Genomic DNA, 6,226 nt, shown 5'->3' on the forward strand with positions numbered 1-6,226 from the left:
CAAGCAATCAATGCCTTTTTGGTAGGTTCAGCAGCTCCTGACCATAAGAATCTCCTGCATATTGTTTCTAAATGATTTTCTTTGGCAAAATGAATATTTGAGCCCAGAATGTTTGAATTGCAACTAGAACACTCTTAATTAACATTGCTCTTCCGGCATATGACAAAAAATTTGTTGTCCAACATTGGATCCTGCTTAACATTCTATCAATTAGAGGTTCACATTGGATAGCTGATAACCTCTTGGTGCTCAATGGGACTATCTAAAAGGTAGTTCTCCTTTAGTGTACCCTAGCATGTCCATAATATGCTATTGAGTCATGTTGTTTAATCCACCAAAGTAAATACAATTTTTGTTAGGGTTTGCAATTAGTCTTGAGGCTGCAGAACATATTTGAAACTGTTGATGGAGTATCTTGACTGATTGTATGTCCCCTCTACGGAAAAAAAGTAGATCATTAGCAAATCCCAATTGCACTAAGTTGACTTTGGCACATTTTGGATGAAAATTAAACTTCTTGTTATCCTTTAATGCCTTCAGTAGTCTGCTAAGATACTCCATGGCCATCAAAAATAAAACTGGAGATACATACATCGATGGAGAGAGAAAAGGGACAGAGAGAGTGGACGAAAAAAGTGTTAAATTTATTAAGCATGCCAAATGAAAAAATAATGAAGAGATAGTAGTCACGAGCATGATTTTAAGTGAAAACATAAATCCTCGAAATTACTAAAACAGAGAACCTTTACTCCGGAGCCACTTTTGTCCTTGCTAATTATCTGAATTATTTGATTCACTCAAAGGATTTAATACAGCTCCAGTGAAAAGTACCAATCTTGAAACCTCTTCCCTTATCATGAACAAGAAAGGGTGATCTGCTACAAACGTTGGACGAGGTGGTGGTGTTAAATCATACAATGAAAATCCCAAGTCATCATCTGACTCCTCAGTAACAGCTGATGCCTCAGTACCTTTCTCATTTACTTCAATAAATGTTTTTTGTAATATCCTATTGATAACGAATGGCCCTTTAGTTTCTACAATCCAAGTAATCTCTTCGCAGTCTTCGTCAAAAGGTAGAGTCAATCTCATTTCCTTCATTGTTTTTATCACTTCATCCATTGCAGTGTATGAGAATTTGAACTTTGGAATGAAGAATGCGTCAAGTTCTTCCTTCTGAAGCCTGTACTTTTGGGTAAAGAATTTTGGATCGGAAATTAATTTTTCCAATAAGCTAAGCAATCCATCTTTTTCATTTGGAAGGAAAACAAACATAGAGAACTCTTTATTATCTTTTCCAATAAAGTATGGAATTTTAGCAACTTGATAACCTTCATATGATCCATAATGAAAATCGTAGCAGCCAGTCATGAATGGAACTGAAACTTCGTCTCCGTTGAGTAGATAAAAGTCTTTGTTTATGGTTCGATCTGCATCAAAGTTTCATGTACCTTTAAAATACAAGGCATTTGCAAAAATGACTGTTGTATATATGCTGAGGTGCATGGTCTTGAGAATTTCAGTAATCAGCCCTTTTGTTGCAGAGTTAGGCCACAAGTTAGCTTCTTGCACTACCTCTTCCCGCATTAATCCATTTGTGTTTAATTCATATGCACAAGTTCTTGCATAAACTAAACTCATGTTATATTGGATTTAAGTTATATATACGAGCAACAGGCTATATAATAGGCAATTACTCTACTTACCGTGGAATATAAATATGTGAAGCTTATTCGTAAGAGGTACATGTTATTATGTGTCAGTTTAACTTGACGGTATGAGAAATTTATCCGCTAATAATACTAAACAAAAATTAAACCTTTTATTTATGGCATTCAACATTGTACATGAAAAGACCGTGGAATATAAATATAAATGGGTATACACAGTAAAATTCCACATAAGTAGGGAGATTGAGAGATATAAAGCAAGGTTAGTAGTAAGAGAATTCACAATGTAGCCTAGCAATCAATGAAATTGGAGTGAAGACCATGGAAATTTCATATGTAGTTCAATTTTAGAAAAAAGTAAGAAAGTGAGATTTATTCCCATCTAGCTAAATTAATTTGGTTGGCAAATACCTTGAACTAGCCAGTGTGGTGGGCATCGCCATTATTGGAAAAGATAAAAGGAGGTAAGGAAGGATAATTCTAGAATTTAGCAAGCGTTTGGACATAGATTTGGTTACAAGTTGAAAAAAAAGTTTTTGAAGTTGTGTTAAAAAATAATTTTTGGAAGCTGAAGTTGTGTTTGGACATGCATTTTGATGAAAAAACTTGAAGTTTTGTGAGTGAAAGAAAATTTTCACCCAAAAACTGCCCTAAATCAGATGTTGGGAAACTTGAAAAAAAAAAAATTTTTTAAAAAAAACTGATCATATTTAAGGAACAAACAATGTTTTCAAACTTTTTGAGAAAAAGTTGCCAAAATCTAAGATCAAAGGGGAGTTTAGTGTTTTGCTAAAATAATTGTCTATGCTAATTCAGAGACTTAAGAACAAGCATTTGTGGCATTAGTGATATCAATCTATTCTGATCATTGATTAAGAAATAAATCATACTTTTATGTGGCTACACTCTATTATTGTGAGCGTTGTCAAAGGCAAAAAACTCAAAAAAAATGTTCTAGGTTTATTGGGGCTTTAAGCGCAAAATGCATCAAAAGTAGGGACTATAGTGAAAACAAGGCGCAATCAAGGGGAAAATAAAAATATATATGTAATTTAGAACGTAGTACCAACGTCTTTACATCTAATACAATTATTTTTCGATTATATTTGTTGTTTAGTGCCACTTGATTCACAATAAAATTCATGGGCAATGACGCACATGTCTTAAAGCTTTGGCTTATACTAAAGCTCATCTTAAACGAGACTAAACGCCATCGCTGAGGATTTTCTGAGCTTCGGGGCTTAACCTATCTTAAATGAACCTTTGACTACATTAATTATTCCCTTACCCAAAAAGTAGCACTAATCTCGAAATATTGTGCCGTATAATTACTCGAAACTCTACTTATAAAACAATAGCGCTTGTCATGTCAACCAAGTTCTCCCTGAAAGTATAGGGGAATGAACAGGTTTTACATGTTTGAAGATTATATCATTTGTGATTCAGTGACATCAATGGCTACATACTTGAAGATTTTTTAGTGACGATGATGTCTGCACCAAATTGTACGCACCTGAATTCACCAAAAAAAGGGAAAAAGATTAAAGGGAATACTCAAGAGATTAAAGGGAACACGCACCTTGCGTCTAAAATTAACAACTTTAGCCTCAGTATTATAGACAGAGTTGACTAATTCTTTGTAAGAGTCTCAATTCATGTGTATGAGCCACCCACATTCCGCTAAGGAAACGCAAATCAGGGCCACCATTAATATTCCCATTGCTCTCAAAAACAGCAGCCATATTTAAGAAGTTGGAATTCAGATCGACAACATCGTTAACACCAAGAAATTGAAGCATTTGATTTAATGTATATCCCGTTGCTCCGGCGGCCGTCATGCTCAGTACGGCGTGGAAAGATAGTGGAGACAACAATATGTTATTATAATTAGATTTATCACTTTCTTTAACCTCCTTAAAAAGAAGCCGAGCAGCAACCTGTGGACAAGAATCAATCTTCTCTTCGTTATTGCATTTGGCCATGTTTTTGTGAAACTTGAAAGCTATAATACAAACCCTAGGTCTCTTCTCGTTTTTGTCTAAATACTATCCCCAAATTATGAATTTTTATCTTATAATCACTTTAAGTTTGACCAAGATTTAAAATATTTCTTTTTAGAACAAAACTACTACATTCATAATCATTGCCTCAAGTATTTATTCAACCTAAACCCCCTGTCTCTTCAAGTCTACAATTCTCATTGACTATTTAAGATAAGCAAATTATCTATTTCTTTGCATATTTGTATCAATGTAATTGTGTATTAATCTTTGAACTGTATGTAGTAAATGAGGACATATCAAATTTTTGGTATATTGCTTTCTAAGTGTTGTGGTAATGAAGACAATGTTTGTTTCTCTTCAAATATTTTGTCCTATTTACGTTTATTTTTTACTGAGAAACTTTTGTCAATTTATTAATTATTATAACTTATGATTATATGCTTATCATAAAATAAATTATATCTATCATAAAAATTATCTCATCTAAGCACAGTTGTATTTAAAATAAAATGACAAATAGAATATTTTGTATTTGAATCGATCTGAAATCTAAAATTTTGAAGAAATTATGCCCTTATAAGTGTAAATAGTTCTAATGTTATTTAAGTCATTTTAACAGAAAAAAAGCTTATCAGCATTTTTTTATTAAATACTACAGCAGCTTATTATCAATTTCAGCACTTGTATCCAAACACGTAACTACTTATTTATTAAATCAGTTTCAACACATAAAAGTACTTTTCAGCCCCTAATGCTTATCAGCTACTTCAAATCAGCTAATCCAATTTGGCTCTATATAAGTTCTGCTAACCTAATGCTAGCCCTACCTCTTTCAATTATGAGTCCTCGAGATTTTAGGACTCTGTTGGAATAGAAATTATACTAATTATATATAGAAGATACATGTTATATATGTGTCAATGGATTTGGTGTAACATGTTATATAAATATGTGCTTAGGTATTTCCCTGTCTCGTTATCTGGTAACTAGTTAATGTAAAATGTTAAAATATTAAACTTTTTAAATGTTAGGATAATCTCTAGAAGTTAGGTTAACTTATATACACGCACGGTGTAAAATATGTAATACTATCATTATTATTTCACTTGTTATAACAATTCATTTATTATTCTTTACCTATCGTAAGTCTATTTTTGCGATATATATTTACATGTACTTGACTTCGAGTAACCTAGTATTGTAAAAACATTCTTCACAAGTTTAACTTAGATATACTTACAATGGAAAAGATGTTTATACTGTTAGTTATTGTAGTTTTACCTATTATAACAAAAAAATTATCAAGTATTGCAAATTACCCATATATATGTTTAATGTGAGCACATATTTTTTGACCTAAAATTTAGATCTAAGTTTAAATAATTAAATTTTCTAACAAATTTGAGTTAATTTTAACCAATGATTATATCCAAAAGGTCGTTGGAATGATTATTGAGATAAAATGGTTCCACCACTGTCGAGTAATTGTAAGTATGCAATAAAGACAATATTTAATGGCTCAACATAAAGAAGATAGCATTCAATAGTAATAAATGAAATATAATGGCATTATAGTAAATAAATGCAAATGAGGTAACCGAGATAGGGCTGGAATTGATGATATTCCTCCTAACAATGAGGAATGATTGATAGACCTTTGAATATTCGTATTCTTCTTGGATCGTGGGATAAAAGTTAGAATCAAATCTGAGATAAACAGTATATTTTGGATGTATATTGATCCTCGTCCTTTTCGATTGCTTGACATAGGGGAACAAAAAGAAAAGCCCTATACACCAAATCCAAACTCAATAGCGAGTGTCATTGGAAGAATAGTACCCAACAAGAATCAAGGTCAATTTCCACACGGAGTTTAATATGGGCGTTAGGGTGTGCACTTGATGAGAGTAAATAAAATAACTCAATTGCACTTCTAAACAAGGGATTTTGTTTTCCACTTCTAAATTATCACTAACAATTGTAAACTAATGAAAAGAAACTAGAAAGTGAGTTTTTATTTATTTTTTTATTTTTACCAAATGGTTAAAAGGTCTAGGGATGTAACCCTCACCTAGGTATTCACCTAATGGGTTAAGCACGTTAATACTTGTTTTATTGATCGTGGTGTATTATAGCTCTCAACTCTAAGTTACTCACTCAATACCTCTCGGTCATAGAGTGATTTTGCCCAATTTGGCTTCCTCAAGCCCAAATGGGTATCAAGCTAAATGGTTGATTAGAGCTCAAGTCGGGTTTTCCCTATCTATAGTTCAAACCCTTTAACTAGGCTAGTCAAATCCTTAACTAACTCAATTTCTTGTAAGCCAAGTTTTACTAGAGTAGGTCTCTCTTTCTCAAGTAAAGACCATATAAAAAAGGCATGAATAAATGTTTGCAACCATTAATTCTATAATTAAAGCATGAACAAGGCTAAATAAAACATCCAATCATAAACAAGCATTAACTTAAATACCCATAATGTTTACACACTAGGGTTGAGTCACAATCTTAGTAAAAGTCTAGCTACTCATAGTAGAAAATGAAGAAAACAAA

At 32.4% G+C, this 6,226-nt stretch overlaps 1 pseudogene; it reads right to left on the bottom strand.

Moving 5' to 3' along the window:
* Positions 1-725: 725 nt before the first annotated feature.
* LOC107759749 (serpin-ZX-like) lies at positions 726-3,679 on the bottom strand (annotated as a pseudogene).
* Positions 3,680-6,226: the final 2,547 nt, after the last annotated feature.

The sequence above is a fragment of the Nicotiana tabacum genome, chromosome 12, assembly GCF_000715075.1.
Source record: "Nicotiana tabacum cultivar K326 chromosome 12, ASM71507v2, whole genome shotgun sequence".
Lineage (NCBI taxonomy): Eukaryota > Viridiplantae > Streptophyta > Magnoliopsida > Solanales > Solanaceae > Nicotiana > Nicotiana tabacum.